This window comes from Poecilia reticulata, chromosome 15, assembly GCF_904066995.2.
Source record: "Poecilia reticulata chromosome 15, P_reticulata-male-v2, whole genome shotgun sequence".
Lineage (NCBI taxonomy): Eukaryota > Metazoa > Chordata > Actinopteri > Cyprinodontiformes > Poeciliidae > Poecilia > Poecilia reticulata.
In genome coordinates, this window is record NC_088844.1 from 12,685,331 (window position 1) to 12,704,249 (window position 18,919).

General features: G+C 40.6%; 1 long non-coding RNA gene across 1 annotated transcript in view; it reads left to right on the plus strand.

Annotated features, from left to right (window-relative positions):
• The first annotated feature begins 836 nt into the window (after positions 1-836).
• The window catches only part of LOC145555225 (uncharacterized), a 28,050-nt gene continuing 9,967 nt past the window's right edge, over positions 837-18,919 (plus strand). The window contains exon 1 of the long non-coding RNA XR_014091329.1: positions 837-1,506. This is a non-coding gene — a long non-coding RNA (uncharacterized LOC145555225). The remainder of the gene's footprint in view (positions 1,507-18,919) is intronic.

Below are 18,919 nucleotides of genomic sequence, written 5' to 3' on the forward strand. Positions count from 1 at the left end.
CTATTATATTACTGACGCTCAGAGGAAACCACTGCGCATGTCTTGGAGCTCCGCGTGCGAGTAAAGGGGGAGCCGATGGGTGACAACAGACACTAAGTCACGTTATTGCTTGGATTTTACGGCGCCACCTTAAATCCCTGAACTTCACATTTTAACGGAAAAAAGAGCAACGCGACTTGGATGTAACGAGTAACGCGACAGGCGACAGTTTGTAGAAATGTAGTGAAGTAGAAAGTACAGATACTTACTGTAAAATGTAGTGGAATAAAAGTAGAAAGTACCCATTAATAAATCTACTTAAGTAAAGTACAGATACACGAAAATTGTACTTAAGTACAGTAACGAAGTACTTGTACTTCGTTACTTCCCACCACTGCTAAAATGTCTCACACGCACACACATTTTATCTTTCTCGCACACAAACACTGTACTAACAACTCGCACACACACAAATGCTATCTTTCTCGCACACATACACTGTACTAACTCGCACACGAACACAAATGTTTCTCTCACATACATAAGACTAAAGTTGCGCGCACACACACACAGTGCTTAGACTCGTATTATGCATGTGTGAGAGCGAGACTCGTTTTTTGAATGTGTGAGTATTGTCACGGAAGAGGCGGGGCATAATTTTTTGATCAACTGCGCATGCGTTGATCCTAAACTATAAGCTTCGATTGTTAACTCACTGTATGTTCTATTACTTAGTATATTTGTGCTTTTAAATATATATAGAACTTTAAAATTTCTTGTAACTTAAATGTACTATAGAAATAAATAAATCTGATTGATTGATTAGAAATAGCAAAATTGCTGTAGTACAATCTGTCCACTGGGTGCCAGCATTACAGGAATTATTAACCGGCGCCAACTAGTGCCGAAGAAGAAAGAGTCTGCTATACCGAACATGGCTAACTCTAGTTCAAAACGAGGCGGTATTGGACCGCAGTGAAGTTTGTTTCAAGTTGGATATTCGATATTCGAGCTCCGGAGAGTAGCGGCGTTTAGCTCAAGGTTGATCCGATTAATGAACGCTAATGTCGGCCGGGGGTTCTCCACAACTCCTGGCCGCAGCGCACCAAGGTTTACTTAGGGACTGTCAACAAATTACCGAACCAAACATTCCTGCCTCATCTCTACAGACCAGGGGTCCCCAAACTACGGCCCGCGGGCCGGATCCGGCCCGCCTCCACATTTGGTCCGGCCCCCTGAACAATACCAGAGAGCGTTCAGATTTTTTTTTTATATATTGTATTTTTCGGTTTATATGCGGATTTTTCTTCAACCACCAGGGGGCTCTTTAGCAGGAAATGTGTCCTGTAAACTGTGGATGTTTTGTTTTGCATGACGCATTGCTGCCATCTGTTGGACTTTTGGGGAACTGCTGGACTTTTGTGTTATGTTCGGTTATGTACGGTTGTTTGATAGCGGTAGAGCAGATGAACTCACGTGTCTGTTATGAACGCCGCATTCCAGGTCGAGTTCTTCGAAGCAATGCCTGTAAGTAGCAACTTATACTTCAAAATGAGCCTTTATGTTAACATATGACAAAATAAGTAACTTGTTTATTGAATTAGTTTTGGAAATACCTGCGGGCGATTTGATTATGTGCTACGTCATTGCTAACTAGCAGGCTGCTAAGATTTCTCAGGTCGTTAAATAGCATTGCAGCTCATAGCATTCTGAGGTAGCTGTTGTATCAGTTGTACTATGTATCTGAATATAAAACACTTCTGTAAGCTGCTCTGAGCTCATCCTGAGTTGTTTGTGTTTTGACAGTTTTAGCACATGCTAGTAGCAACACGAAGAATCAGCACTTTTACTGTTAGTTACCGTATGGAAACGACCGTAATCAGTTCAGTTAAATCTAAACTTGGCAACTTTTTCTTTTTCAACACTAATAAATGTGATATTCAATTGACCTGTTATTACTCAAATGTTGGGTGTCCGCCCCCCTCTGCTGCATCGTTGTGGAAAACCTGGAGCGGCAGAGATATCTGAGGCTTATATGTGCATGTTTACTGGGTTAAAAAAGAACTTTGGGGTTGTGGTTTATAGTCCGGTGCGGCTGATAGTTAGGAAAATACGGATTATAATCCTTCCTGGATTTTTTTCTGTGAAGAACCCAGAGAATGTTATTTGATTGTGCTTTCTGGAAAACAATATATTTTTACATTTAGGCACTCCTGCAATCGTCACACTTTTTCTGTTACAAACTGACTCCGGCCCCCCACCAGAGAAGGGAAAAGTTATGTGGCCCTCACAGGAAAAAGTTTGGGGACCCCTGCTCTAAACAGTCTTGATTTAAAGGAACTCAGTGTTTCGTCTGTTTCGCAGTTTTCTAGAAGTTTGTCCCAGATCTGTGGAGCATAGAAGCTGAATGCCGCTTCTCGATGTTTGGTTCTGGTTGTGATGCAGAGCAGGACCAGAAGACCCGAGAGGTTCTGGAACGTTGATACAACAACAGCAGACTGTGAAGACACTGTGACTGTGCACTGTAAAAACACAAAATATTAACAGGCATTTTTTCTGGTGGACTCAGATCTGAGCCTTCAGAGACGCATGAAGACAGTTACAAAGTCGGCCTTCTATCACCTGAAGAACATCTTTAGGATCAAAGGACTAATCGTGTCTTGGCATTAGAAAAGCTCATCCATGTGTTTATCGCTAGTCGCATTGATTACACTGCAAAAATAAAAAATCTTACCAAGCATTTTTGGTGTAGTTTCTTTGTTCACTTGAAATAAGACATGTAACCTTTCAGCAAAATATATTCAGTACTTTTTTTAATATTCATGAAAAAGTCCTAGTGTGAAACAATCAGCCATTTGTTTTATTAATATTACAGTAATCAACAATTGACTTAAGTTCACATATCTTGCTGAAAAGTTACTTGAAAGCTAGTAAGCTAGTGTACTAAGATATTTGCTCTAGAAACTGACCAGAATTACTTGTTAAGCTTTGCAGTGTAATCAATGAGACTAAAGACAAACGTTCTTCTTTTTGCAACATTAGTCTCTTAATCCTGGAAGTGTGTGCTGACTCTATATTGTTAATTGTTACGTATAAAGGTAATAACTTCAGTTTTGTTTCTGGATGACATCTCTAGACGTTGCTTCAAATGTAACAGAGGTCATTTTGGTCAAACAATTCGATTTAAGCTCCATCTGACCTCCAGGAGAATTTTAATGTTTTGTGGTTTTTAACGTTTGTTTTAAATCAGTGGTCCCCAAAAAGCTACGGCCCGCGGGCCGGATCCTCCACATTTGGTCCGGCCCCCTGAACAAATACCAGAGACCGTTCAGATTTTTTTTTCATATATTGTATTTTCCGGTTTATATGTGGATTCTTTTTCATCCACCAGGGGGCTCTTTAGCAGGAAGTGTGTCTTGTAAGTGACGCAGTTGCAAAGGGTTAATAGCTTGAGTCATGCAGAACTGATCTGACCGTTTCCATGGCAACGATGGCATCCTTCCTCGGCTGGGGGGGGGGAGTTCTCCCTGAAAAAAAATTTAGCTCTGAGGACGAGCACACTGACTGTGAATACGATGTGATTGATGCTCATCTTTTCAAGCCTTCCCCAGCTGGGAAGCAAAGTTCACTGGCTGGGGAAGACAATATAGTTGAAAAGACAGCTGAATCAGATAACTATTTATCCAATCGTTCCCCTGCCGAGGAACAAACTTCCTCGAGTGGGAAAAAAGCGGCACCTGAAGACGAGAGCCAGGAAGAGAGATCTTACCAAGGGCATGATGTCTCTGAGCTCAGAGAGCAAACTTCCCCGGCTGGGGAAGTTTGCGGTAAACGTTCTCCCCCAATGTTCTCTTGGACAGGAGTTAAGTGTGATGAAGAGCATGACGACTCAACTCCTCCTACGACGAAAAAGACATCCGAAGACTGGACCCCTGAAAAGACAACTGTCCAAGAGAACAACGTCTCTGAGCTCAGGCTGGGGAAGTTTGCAGTAAACGTTCTCCCCCTATGTTCTCTTGGGCAGGAGTTAAGTATGATGAAGAGATTGACGACTCAACTCCTGCTACGACGAAAAAGACATCCGAAGACTGGACCCCTGAAAAGACAACTGTCCAAGAGAACAAGGTCTCTGAGCTCAGAGAGCAAACTTCCCCGGCTGGGGAGGTTTGCGGTAAACGTTCTCCCCCTATGTTCTCTTGGGCAGGAGTTGAGGATGAGGGACAATATGAAGACTCAACTCCTGCTACGACAAAAAGTAGATTTAGAGGACTAAACCCAGGAAAAGAAAAATCAGTCCTAGAAACAGAATGCCTTGATCTAAAAGAACAAACTTCCCCGGCTGGGAAAGTTTGTGGTAAACGCTCTCGGCCAATGCTCACATGGCAGGAGTTGAGTACGATGAAGACGATGAAGACTTTTTTGCCCCTGCTGTGAAAAATGAGACAATAGACGACTACAGCCATGACGACTACAGCTATGATCTCCAAGAACAATCTTTCTCCCTGGATGGAGAATTTGACTCTGAAAACAATACAGTTGAAGGCAAAAACTTAATTATTAATCTACCAAAAGCGGCATTAGAAGATTGGACATATGAGGCGAGATGTTTACTAAGAGTATCTGAACCTAAAAAGCGGACTAAATCAAAATGGCCAAAACTTTCTTTTTGGCCATTTTGAGTGACAGTATGACACATCTGCTGCGCTCCTTCTAATATTTGGAATGGCAGAAGTAATTACCACTGGTAAAATGTATTTACCAGTGGTAATTACATTTCCTGTTTCAATTCACTTTAAAAATACTTTGTTAATCCCATAGGGAAATTACATGCTATCGCTCATCAAGATTCTTCAAAGAGCCATTGAAGAGCCATCCCAAGACAGTCTCGTCAAAGAGGATGATCAGGATTGTTCCTAATTTTCTTGATCCTACGAAGAATCCTTCTTTCTCCAGAGGTTGCACAGTCGTTTCCAGAACAGAACCAGCCTTCTCTATCAGGCTGTTGAGCCTTTTTAGGTCCCTGGCTCTGATGCTGCTGCCCCAACAGATGGCAGCAGATAAGATGACGCTCTAAACAACAGATCTGCAGCATCTTGCTGCAAACCGTGAAGGATCTTAGCTTCTGTCTGCTCTGTCCCTTCTTATAGATGCTTCACTGTTGCGTCTCCAGTCCAGTCTGTTGTCTTGGGTTTGAATCCCGGCCGGCCTGGGTTCTTTAAGCATGGGGTTGGCATGCTCTCCATGAGCATGAGTGGGTTTTCTCCGGGTGCTCCGGCTTCCTCCCACAGTACAAAAAGATTTTGCGCACATTAGATAATAGATGATGGAAGAAAATGTTATAATTTTATAATAATATAGCAATTATTATAAAATCATAATAATTAGTATAATAATTTGTAATAATTGATTAATATGCTAATATATTAATATTCATTATTATTATTATTATTATTACAAATTCCATCCATCCATTTTCTTCCGACCCCGGATAAGTGGAAGAAAATGGATGGATGGAATTTGTAATAATAATATTAATATATTAGCATATTAATCAATACACAATTTATTATACAGTGTATAATATGATACTTAGTGATATAGTAATTATTATATTACTATATTACTTATAGTAATATAATTATTAGTAATTATATTAGTAATAATTTATATAATTAGTATATTAATACAAATATTATATATGAAATTTGAAATATTATCACAAACTAATTTGGAACTTCAGATAGATACTCCAGAAAATAATGCTGCTGGTCTGAAATATACTGCTCAAAAAAATAAAGGGAACACTTATACAACACAATATAACTCCAGGTAAATCAAACTTCTGTGAAATCAAACTGTCCACTTAGGAAGCGACACTGATTGACCAGACGAGGGTCCCTGTTGTCAATCAGTGTTCCTTCCCAAGTGGACAGTTTGATTTACTTGGAGTTATATTGTGTTGTTTAAGTGTTCCCTTTATTTTTTTGAGCAGTATATATATATATAATATATATATTAATATATAATATATATATCAACCATTTCCAGCAGCGCAGGTGATAAACGTGTAACACTTGTTCTGTCACAAACTGACTCCGGCCCCCGACCAGAGAAGGGAAAAGCTATGTGGCCCTCACAGGAAAAAGTTTGGGGACCCCTGCTACAGACTGATGGAACAATTTCAAACTGGTTCTGGGTCAACGGGTCACAAGACCTGGAAGCTATTGAAGAAAAGCACTCAATTTTGACCCAAAAAAATCCTAAAAAATGGAAAATGGCTAAAAATGGAAAACAAATGTTTGTGCCTCATCTATACAGACTAATAGAACAATTTCTAAGTGATTCTGAGTCAATACTTTGCATGACCTGGAAGCTATTGAAGAAAACATTATATTATTTAGTATTAAAATTATTCAAAGTATTGTATATGACTAAGCATGAGTTAGTTGGTTACAATTCAAGGCATTTATTAACATTTTTTTTACAGGAATGTCTGATTCGGTAATTTGTTGACAGTCCCTAAGTAAACCTTGGTGCGCTGCGGCCGGGAGTTGTGGAGAACCCCCGGCCGACATTAACGTTCATAAATCGGATCAACCTTGTGCTAAACACCCCTACTCCCCGGAGCTCGAATATCGAATAACCAACTTGAAACTAACTTCACTGCGGTCCAATACCGCCTCGTTTTGAACTAGAGTTAGCCATGTTCGGTATAGCAGACTCTTTCTTCTTCGGCAGTAGTTGGCAACGGTTAATAATTCCTGTAATGCTGGCACCCAGTGGACAGATTGTACTACAGCAATTTTGCTATTTCTAATCAATCAATCAGATTTATTTAATTCTATAGTACATTTAAGTTACAAGAAATTTTAAAGTTCTATATATATTTAAAAGCACAAATATACTAAGTAATAGAACATACAGTGAGTTAACAATCGAAGCTTATAGTTTAGGATCAACGCATGCGCAGTTGATCAAAAAATTATGCCCCGCCTCTTCCGTGACAATACTCACACATTCAAAAAACGAGTCTCGCTCTCACACATGCATAATACGAGTCTAAGCACTGTGTGTGTGTGCGCGTAACTTTAGTCTTGTGTATGTGAGACAGTGGTGGGAAGTAACGAAGTACAAATACTTCGTTACTGTACTTAAGTACAATTTTTGTGTATCTGTACTTTACTTAAGTAGATTTAATAATGGATACTTTCTACTTTTACTCCACTACATTTTACAGTAAGTATCTGTACTTTCTACTTCACTACATTTCTACAAAACTGTCGCGTTACTCGTTACATTCAAGTCCCGTTGAGTTTTTTGTTCGTTAAAATGTGAAGTTCAGAAACTTAAGGTGGCGCCGTAAAATCCAAGCAATAACGTGACTTGGTGTCTGTTGTCACCCATCGGCTCCACCTTTACTTGCATGCGGAGCTCCAGACATGCGCAGTGGTTTCCTCTGAGCGGGAGAAGCTGTCTGTCTAATGTCAGTTATATAATAGCTGCATAAATCATAGATATGGCGACATGTAAAATCACGGTGGGACTTTGTCCAACTTTTAGCGTCACTTGGAAGGAAAGCTTAAAGAAAGGTAAGATCTGTGGACGTGATGCTAGCTAAGCTAGCTGTACAGAGACACATGTTGCATCTGCGATGAAAACAAGTTGTTACTCATGAGCTGAATTGTTGTGTGGAGGTGTTGACTGAGGTGTCATATATATGGGACGACGCTGTGACCAAAGTGCAATATAGTGATATAACATTCAGGAACGATCCGATTCTTCTGGACGGATCTTTACTGAATCCTAAAGGACTGAAGCCTCACTGAGAGACGTTCTGTGTTATTGTGTATACTGCAGTATATATATATATATATATATATATATATATATATATATATATATATATATATATATATATATGTGTGTGTGTGTGTGTGTGTGTACATACACACATTTATTTATTCGCGGAATAAGTAAAAGTTGAACGTATGAACACAGAGCATGCTCATTGCTCATTGATTGATTTCGTCTCCTGTCATGGTGGCAAACATCGCAGTGGGAGGGAGGATGAGAACAGTCACGATGCTCCTTCTGCTTAGTTACTTCTTGCTTGTTGCGCCGTTGGACAGTGTTCATAGTTGAACGTTGTTTACCGTTAATTGCTATGTTTCATGGTTTAATGGTACAGGCAGTTGAGGTTTCTGACATGAGCAATATGGGCCACCGCCCAGGGCGTTAATTTTATAGGGATGCCAGGAGACCTCTGCGGATTGTAGCTCAGCGATGAAAGCAAAACGGAATGAAATGAGTTTTAATTGTTACTGGTCAGCTCTTACGTATTTAATATCTAGGTGTTCTTAAGGGAATGTGGATCTTTCAGATCAATCTGAGAACCAATTTTGATAGGTAAACTTAATGTTATTGTGTCATTTAGCGCGGGGCGCTGGTCTTGGGTTCGGTGGTCTTGACTACAACTCTGCTACGTGGCTCCTTGGTTGCATGTCCTCCACCCCGCCCGCACCTTCTTTACATCCCCTTTCAGTTGGATTTCTTTCTAAATAAATGCCACTAATAAAGTTCATGCTATGTTAGGACAGGAGACGAGATGTTTCCATCCCTGAAATTATGATTCATAGAATCATATATCTAAGTCTAAACTGTTACAGAGAATAAACACAATAAGAACATGTTTAATCTGTGGCATTGTTTATTACAACGGCACATTTCTGATGTATTAAAATTAAATACGATCAGCACACTAATCGCTAACCTATTAGCGATTAGGTTATGTATATTCAGCAAGTACTTTTACTTTTAATACTTAAGTATTTTTAAAAGCCAGTACTTTTTTACTTTTACTTAAGTAAAATGTTAATGTGGTACTTTGACTTTTACTTGAGTACATTTTTGACTGTGTATTTGTACTTTTACTTAAGTAAATTTTTTGAGTACTTTCTCCACCACTGATGTGAGAGAAACATTTGTGTGCGTGTGCGAGTTAGTACCGTGTATGTGTGCGAGAAAGATAGCATTTGTGTGTGCGACATGTTAGTAGTGTGTATGTGTGCGAGAAAGATAGCTTTTGTGTGTGTGTGCGACATGTTAGTAGTGTGTATGTGAGCGAGAAAGATAGCATTTGTGTGCGTGTGCGAGTTGTTAGTACAGTGTATGTGTGCGAGAAAGATAAAATGTGTGTGCGTGTGAGACATTTTAGTAGTGTGTATACGCAATTTGAGTATTTTTTGAGTGTGCGTGATGTTTTTTTGAGTGTGCGTGATGTTTTTTTGAGTGTGCGTGATGTTTTTTTGAGTGTGCGTGAGTTTCTTGTAGTGTGTGAGAGACAAAACATAGATTTTGTCCTAAACGGCCCCTCATAATTTTAAGTTTTCCCCACCGTGTCTTATGACTGCTTAAAAATAAACCACAATGGCATGAAGTGAATACAAAAACGGAAGGTCAAGTCACCAGTATTTTCAATAGAAGAGAAAAAGAATTAAAGCAAAAAGCGAATCAATAATTAGTGATATCCACTGATGTGAAATGCTTATATTGTGATCTGTTCTTCAGCAGTATCGTCCAACCCTGTCCTCAGCTGAAACCCGGTAATCTGTGCGCTTCGGCAAAATGCGTCAAATGTGTGCTGAGGACTCAGTTATAATGAAATTTTAGTCATCTGGAACTGTTGTGTGTTAAGGGATTAAACTGTGTGCCAATCCATTCATTTGAAATGGTTGCTCATTTCTCACATACCATGCCTTGCATGACTGTGTAGTCCTACACCAAAATCTTGATGTTCCCACCGTCTACCGTTGGAATATTTGGCCTTAGTTGTTTAACTGCAGGCTAAAGCTGAATTTTGAATGAATTAGCTTTCCGTACAAATAAGAGCCATGAAAGTAATCACAGGCCGAGCTTTGTTTAGAGGTGTGAACTCCTCGGCTAGATTTAGTTCACTGTGAGCTCACAGTTTCAGCCCTTCAAACAAATTTGAAGGTAATACCTGGGTATCATTTTCAACCTTTGCACGGGGCTCTCCTTGCCCCTGGCTTGTGCAGCAATCCAAGTAGTTTCCTCTCCTTGTCCTACTTCTACCTTTTCCTCTCCTCTCTCCTCCTCCCTTGCTTTGAACCCATGGGTCTTTGTTTTAAATGGCAATTCATCCCGCTCGTCCGCTCAGGCACGTTAAACATCAATTTCCTCACCGAGCACACATTACGACCCAATAGAAGAAATAAAATCTCAGCCATTTATTGTGCAACTCCTCCCCTCCCCGCTCGCTCCATCCCTGGCGCCGCTATCTGCCATTAGAACCCTCATCAAAGCGGCCCCACATCCAACAACAGGAGAGCGGCGACACAACAACGCCGAGGCCATTCGACTTCCTCTTAAGTCGTTTTATACTTACTGCAAAACAGTAACAATTTCAAGGGCCTTTGAATTCCTCCAAGAGGCGCCGGTTTTATAAAACATGCATGGGGTGTTCAGTAAACAATGCCCAATGGTCTTATTCCTTTTAAATAAAACTATTTCCATGAGGTGTAAGAGAGGCTTTAATATTGCCTTAAATATTAAAAGAGAGAACTGAGCCTCATCAATTTTTCATTTATTGGGCCTGTGTGTAAGGAGTCATCAATCTCAAAAGAAATTACTGACATTTTCATTTCAAATAAAAAAGGGTACACTTTATCCAGCGGTAATAGGGATTGCCACTCTAACACAGGGAGCACTAAATGGCTTCTGGAGTGCTGAAAATGAGAAAATGTTCTCTCCCCCCCCCCTCTTTTTCACCCTGTCTCAGAACAGATTGTGGTTTTTAAGCTTGTGAAGCAAACATGCATGAAAATTGTAAATGAAATACAACATATTACCCTGCTTAGCTCAAGCCTTTGAGAGGGATGAAGTTTCTTACAAATCGATAATGCTCTACCTGCCTGCATATTACCTTCTAAGTCACCGCGAACCACCTGGATCTTGAGCCCCGCAACATGAATTCGTTGTCTGGAATCCGCTGTTGTTATGATGTATTGTTATAAATGTCTGCATCATTACAGTGCCTCACCGCCTGTTTGCCTCTAGGCTCGGGGGTTTGTAATTACTGCTCAATAAACAAATGGTTTGGGTAATGGAGAGGAAAAAAGGTCTGAGGCCTACAGGCAGCAGGAGAGGATTACAGGGAGAGGAGCCCACTTTTCACTCCCCCAGAACCCCCTCGCCACAAGACCTGTCCCACTCCGCGCCACAGCTCCCCCTGCGGAATCACTCCTCCCTGAATAATAAATCTCCAAACAATGTTGATATATCATCAGCTGAGTTCATACATCGCACGGGGGGGAAAATAAGGGTTACAGTAGGCCGGGATTTATAACAAAAGCTTGACATATGCTGCTAATTCACCTTGACAACACTGTCACTTCCTGCTCAGTGATCGATTGTCCGACGGGGGAAGAGTTTGTCTCAGCCTCACTGCCAGGCACTGCCCAGTCCATGAAACTCCACCCATAATGGATGGCTATTTGTTTATAATTTCTATACACAAGTCTAGTTGCCAGTCCCCTGCATCCACCCCCTCCCCCACCCGTGTCGCCGTCTCATTTGCATAGTTAGATTGAGACGCCGCGAGCATAACGAGGTCAGCCCGTGTGTTGGTGATGGCGGACGCTGACGAATAGAGCTCTCTCCACATCATGGCACCTTTGTAAATGTTTGATTAGTTTTGAATGGATGACTGTTAGATTATCAGGTTTGTGGACCAAACCTGATCATGGCTCTGCAGTTTGGAGACAAACCCTTATGGGTGTCTTGTGACATAAAAAAAAAGGGATTGTGTATTGACAAGATGTGAGAGTGTGAAGGGCAAAGGCCAGGAAAATGTTTCACATGGCCCACATTCAATGATAATCAACTCAACATTTGCATTGGGATGACCTTGAGTTGGTTGGTATTAGTTGAAAATATGTCTCACATAAATCAACTGATTTTGACTAAATTGGATTGAACTGGTGATGTGAAATGACTTGAATAGAAATGATTTAAACTGAATTGAATTGCAATTCAATAGTTTGTTTATATTTCTCTGTAAACAAATTGCAAGATGTCAGTTCTGGTCTTCTGCTGAGTCGTGCCATCATGAGTTGACTAATAAAGCTTTATGGCCCTCAGGACTCCATCACTGACATGTGCTTAACATTGTTTTAATTTGTTTTACATTGTTTTTGGAAAGAAAAAGAAAGGCTGACAAAGTGACATATGATTCCTAAAAAAATTGAGAATACGATGACCAACTAATTGTGCTAAAAGGACAATGTGATTTGCTGCATCTCTTTGCCCAACTTTTTCCTAACTCTGTGATAACAGCCGACGGACGGCTCTAAAAATTAAAGGACAGTAGTTAGTCATTGAGTCCTTCTTGCTCAACGGCTCAAGAGGAAGGGGTTTGGGCCCCTTCTTCTTGAGTTTCTCAGTTTAATGTCAGCTCCACTAAACACCCTTTACATGCCAACTCCCTATTTCCTCCTCCTCCTGTCTGTTTGGCTTTTTTAGGGATTTAGTCCAAAAGACGATACTGTGATAGCTTGAGAAATAATCTGCAAAAGATTTGTCAGCATTAAAAACAACCCAACAGTCTAGTTATTCAGTACTAATGATTCTAAAGGTGTCATTTGCCATTCAAATTACACAATCTGTGCTAAGCTGAATGGCTATTTCACATTTTTCAAAGATTCTGGACCGCATCCGACCATCTGTGGGATAGAATGAAAAATATTTAGACCGATCAAACTCCAGGTGGATAATCTTAAACTGAGCAGAGATTATTTAATGCACTGTTTGAGATGTAAATCTTTCTTCATTTGCGAACACACAACACACAGGGATTCTTAGTTTTCAAAAAATAAAAATATTGCTATTCTCATCTTTCTCTAGTGAACCCAACAGGGCGTATTGTCTCATGGGTTGGGCGTACCATTACAATCCCCAGCAATGAAACACGTCCCTCTTCCTCGTGTCGGCTCCTTATTTTGCTTGTCTCTCTCCATCTCTTTCCCTAACTTTTCTCTCCCTCCGAGGTAGCAGCTGATAGATGAAGCGTGTCTATAAGAGAGAGCGGTAAACCCATCAGTTCCTCGGCCGGTTATGGATCGTTGGGCGCCGGGGCAGAGGGAGCGTTCGTCGCGCGGAACAGCGACACCGCCGCAGCCTGCCTCACAGGTTAACGTTAACCCCGCCGCCCGGCTCTCACGTTCCACCTCCCAATCCAATCAGTTTGCTCGAAAAGCCGTCTTGCCTCCTGACAGCCCTGCTGCCATTCTGCTCCCACTCTTTCAATCTGTTTAGCTTCCTGTTGTGACCTTTCATACAGTCAAATATATTAGCGAGTGGTGCACTCTCATTAAAACAGTGCATTAACCAAAAGACTCTTTGGAGTCTAAATGACAGCCGAAGGAACTGAAAGCTAATAGCCATGGGCAGTTGGGGAAACTTAACTCATGAATCAGTGAGCTAATGCCAGAGCAGTAAGCCCGGAGCGCTGTAAGCGTACAGCACAATCTCCACCTCTCCTCTTATCCTTTCTTTCCCCTGGTTCTTTTGATCTACCTTTTTCTCTCTTCCTCCCTTCTAACTACTACTTATCACTCATATTCACTAACACAGTTATGTTCACCTTCCACTTCTCTCTGACAAATCCGTTCTCTCAGCTGATCATCCCTCCCTGCTCTCTGCTATCTTACCTGCTCATTTCATTCTCTGTTCTTTTCATTCTCCGCAGTGTATTGCACTCATCGGTGCCATCATTTCTACTTTCCGCCTCTCCGCTTTCATGGTTCTTTTCCTTGTGCTCTCCCGGACTCTTTATCCACTCTTACTGTTTCAAAAGAGAATGAAAGGAAGAAGAAAGTACACACGCACACACACACACACAAAAAAAAGGAAAGAAAGAAAGAAAGACGGCGCCGCAGAGCGACAAAAATGGAGAGACAAGAGGAGAGGGGCGACGAGTAAAAGAGGAGAGACTAAAAGCTCATTACTTTCCCCTCTGATGGGAGAAAATGAGTGAGGGGGCAATAATAAAGCTTGAATTTTTCAATACTGTTAAAAATGGGGCTCTGACAGCTCACCGCCAGTGCAAGGGACAGGCGCCGACAACGCATGGTGAGCCACCGAATTAGCAATACCATACATCATAAGATCTAATTAAATCAAGGAACAGAATCAAATTAGTTTTCTGTGACTCCAACCGGCCGCCAAAAGGGCTCTATTAAATGAACTGTAGAGAGGGGATTAAATAATTCACAGTGAGGGATTTTGCATTTATACAAAAATTGTGCACTTAATTGTCCGTGCTATATTACAGATTTGGCCTTATGTTAACAATGAGCCTAAAGCACACTTGCTCGTGTGCACCGGGCACACATTAAGGCCTACATGGTCGATGAGGTTTTAAACAGGGGGATGTTAGAGCAACCACAGGCTCCAAAGCACTAGAGTAGACAAGCATGCTGATTACACTCCCATGCATAGAGCATGGGAGACAGTGTTGAAAACATAGGGTTAAAAAGTAATTCAGATGCGAATATCAAGCAAGAGATTGCATTTTAAGCCTAACTAAAAATGCAGCATAATGCAGGATTTAGACGTATTGAGAAGGCCACAGGTAGACTATCAAACTAAACATGTCAGATGAAGTTCTGTCATGAAAATGGAGCGCTTTTGTTACGGCGCCATGCGAGCATTCAACCATCGCAGCCGCTCTCTTCGTCTCTCACCCCACATACGCCCTTCCCCTCAATCTCTCCATCTCCTGAGCTTCCCTCCCTGGCATCAAAACAGCACAACTTTATTATAGTCGCTGTCAATACCATAATAATAAAAGAACGCGGAGGGGAGAGACTACCATATTACACTTTTAACGAGAATATAGCAGATGCACATGGAGTGAACATTGAGTTTTAAAACTTGTCGGCATGTGATTTGTGGCCTTGTCAGTACAAATATTTTTCAATGTCAAGGCGGCAAGCCGGGCCTGTCACTTCGGCGGTCAGCTGGGACGGTGGGGGGGGGAGGCATAACACAATGATCTGGCCCTTAATGGAGAACCGCTGGGACTGGCATGGAGGTGATGAAGGACTGTTTAGTTTGCGGCTTCCATATTTCTGCTCGAGGACGCTATTATAAAACACAGCGTTATTTTGTCAGATTTCAATCATGAGCCAGGTTATTTGTCACCAGCTGTCACATTGTTGGGGCAAGTCAGACTGACGGTGAAATATGACCTGCCCCGGTCCAACCCCCGGCTCGAAGTGCACCAGAGTTTTCTCAGCAAAACTGGAAGCTAAAGAAACTGTTTCCATCTGTTGTCCCACTTATTTGGAAGAACATATTCATGCTTTTGAAAATATTGTCAAACTTCACTTTTAAATTATTTACAATAAGGTCAGCTTTTTCTCTCACCGTTGCTATGTGATGAATCATACTTCGAGTGGCTGGTAAAAGTATTGATGGTTTTTGAACTTTTCTACATTTCAGTGTATTTACTGTGAATTCATGCAACACAAAATTGCACTTAATTTAGATCTTGATCCTTAATAAATGTTTGCTTGAATTGTTCCACTGTAGCTCTGATATTATGCTGGTTTATTGTCCTTCTGAAATTTTCAAGTCTTTGCAGCCTCAAGTTTTGTTTTACTCTTTTTTTAAGAGTTGTTCAGTATTTAGCTCAGTCTATCCCACAGCATGCTATTGCCACCACCGTGTTTCCCTGTAGGGATGGTGAGTTCAGAGTTCAGATGTACGATGTGTGTTTTCACACCAAAAACTCAGTTAGCACAGGTCCACCCAAAGTCTGACCGACACACTTTCTTATTACGTTCATATTACCTGTAGCAAACTGCAAAGGAGACATGAGTACAGTGGAAGCTTGAGAAATTGTTTTTTTAAACAAAACCAATGTTAAACCTTTTTTACAATTTGTGGTGTAAATAACTTTTGGAGACATTGTTTTCATTTCAGTGACAGCATCCCAGAAAGTCGTCTTCTTTGATAGTCAAAGGTCTCGGTGCATCTTTGTTTAGCTGGAAATATAGAGTCAAGTGTAGTCAAAACACCAGGCAAATTTTGGTTCAATCTGCGCCGGTAAAAGAATCTGTAGTCATATATCTGCCTCTATTATCTGCCTTTTTGACAAGTTACTAGGATAATAATGGCGTCGTATCATTCTCAAGCTGACCGTATGATGTCAGAAATGACAGTTTGGACATAGGATAATTCACAAGCCACTCTGTTGTTGAACCTTAACACCAATTCTCTTTTTTTTTTCTTCTGTGAAGAACATTTGTCTCTTTTAAATCATTTAGCATTACAATTCAGCAATGTGTTGCTAAATATTAGAAAATGTACTGCAGAGAATTATGTGAGCTTAAGCTGCAGATCAGTGGCATCCGATGAACCATGCAGAGGCAATCTAGAGAACTGTACAGGTCTTCATAATTTCCAGTTTAATTTTCCTTTTGAACAGTTACATCTTCTGCTGCACTCTACGGGGAAAACAAGCCGGTCGCTCCTTGATTTGCCTACTGACATTGAGATGTGCTTTTCAGTTCACCGTCCACGTCAATGACTCATACGCCCCTCAGCACTTTCACTTCCAAATCATTGAACTTTTATTTCCTTGTCGCCCTTGTGTGGAAACATTGTGGGCTCCACACAAACATCTAGAAGCCGTATTACTCACTGTTTAAAGGATATATTTCCTTCAATCCAGACCAAATGAACTGCCTGTATGCTCCATTACTCTAGACTGTTTGTAGATGCTGCTGATATCAAACTATCAGCCAGTGTAAAGGTATGCAAATAGAGTTTTAATATTTACAGTGCCTTCGGTTGGTCGACTGACAGGGGTGACATTGTGTATCTTTGTCACTATCTTGCAGTCCCAGAATAAGAGCGGTGTTATTGCCTCTGAAAGCGAGCTTAGTCTCTCCGTAGATCTTTTGAACAAACTGCTTTTGTGGATTCTCAAAACATGCAAAGCGCAAAAAAAAATAAATAAATAACTTTTCCGCCTTAGCTAGTTTTACTGACCATCCAGGCTGAAATTCCAATGCACGATGGTTTGTGGAACGGGTTAATGCATGAACGCAAATCAGAATATCACAAACATACATGCAGAATAAGCTGCAAAAAGCATGCTACACAGCACACGCATGAGCAAAAAAAAAAAAAAAAGCACAACAACCATTAGCTTTGGCTGACACGATAGCCATTAGCACACAGCTCCTAGCTGTCTGTGTTTCATTCCAAAAGAAGAATCATTTACATAATGTGTGTTTTCCCCAAACGGTGTGAACAACCGGCACTCTGTGTAGGTTTCCGGCTGGCAAATGTTTCAAACTGACCTCGGGAAACGGTCCAGCCACAAATGCTGTGCAGTTTCATCCATAATGGGCCTTTTACTTGCTTTTGTATATATATATATGTGTGTGTGTGTGTGTGTCCCTGGAACCATGCAGATGTGTGTTTGAAGCAGTTGGTCTCCATACAATTTTGCATCTGTGTGTGTGTGTTTGATGACTCTGAGCCAGCTGGATGGCTTTTATATGTATTAATATTAATATGTGCATGAGCTGTAGCCCACTGCATCCCTGCCCCATGGAGCAGAGTGTCCAAGGGTCACCATTATCATCCTGTTCTGACTGTCAGTGAACCTGGAGGAAGTAAAACAGGCACATTGACTACCATGGTGGGGTCAAACAGTCAGGCTAATTCAGCTCAAACCACCAGATATTGTACAATATGCCTGGATGACATACATCTATCTGCCGTGCTATTCTGTGTGAAATGCACCCCTTAATAGCTTAAATCCCACACACTTATATTAAATGAGAAAATAAAATATCAACTGCTCACAGTGCTGTGAAAAGTATTTGTCCCCTTACAGATTTTTTTGCTGTTGTTGTTTTGTTGTTGTTTTTTTTGTTCGTCACACTTAAATTTGTCGGATCAAAAAAACAAATCTAAATACCAGACAAGATAACTTGACTAAGTGTAAAATTTAACTGAATAAATCAGAAATCAATTCAAATCGACCAGGCTCTATGTGATAAAAATGTGTGTTCCTTAAATCTTACAACTTCTTGTTCCATCCTTGGAATAACAATTGCTTTCAATATTTCACATCGCAGTGGAGGAATTTTGGCTCACCTTTCTTTACAGAATTGTTTTAACTCGGCACCAATGGAGCATAAATCGCTTATTTAAGATCATGCCACTACATCTTTGTTGGATTTATGTCTGGATGTCGACTGGGCCACTTCAGAAACGTCTTTTTTTTTTTAGCTATTCAGAGATGAAATGTGTGATTAAGTGAATACAAGTTCCTGAACTTGAGGTAGTAAACTAAACTAAAGGTCAAACAGTTTCCTTTAGGTGTTTCTGTTAAGAAGCAGAAGGTATTATTCCACCAATAGAGGCAAATCGTTGTGTTTTTTTTTTGTTTTTGTTTATGTTTTTTTTTGTTTGTTTTTTGGCCGGAGGGGATTCCCAACGCTGACCTTTGCTGATACAAGTGAAGCTTGTAGTGCAGTTGATGTTTTTGTGACGTCCTGGAAGAGTTGCAGATGTAATGTTGTTGTAGTACTGGAAAGAGTCATCATCGTTCCTTGTTTTCCTCTATTTGTGGATCATGTCTCTTAGTGAGGTGCTCTTTTTAGGTGCCAGCCGTTCATGATTTTACAGATCTGGAAATAATCGGGTCTACGTGCAGCTAAGAAAACCTCAACAAAAATAAATTGTTAGTCATTAAGAATTTAACAAATACTGGAATTTATATCACAACACAAGGCCATGCTGTTCTTGGTAGCTTGAAAGGAAGACGTTATAGGAAAATTACATTTGGTGTTATGATTATTAGAAGTAATAGTAGTCATTTTCAAAAAACCAAATACTG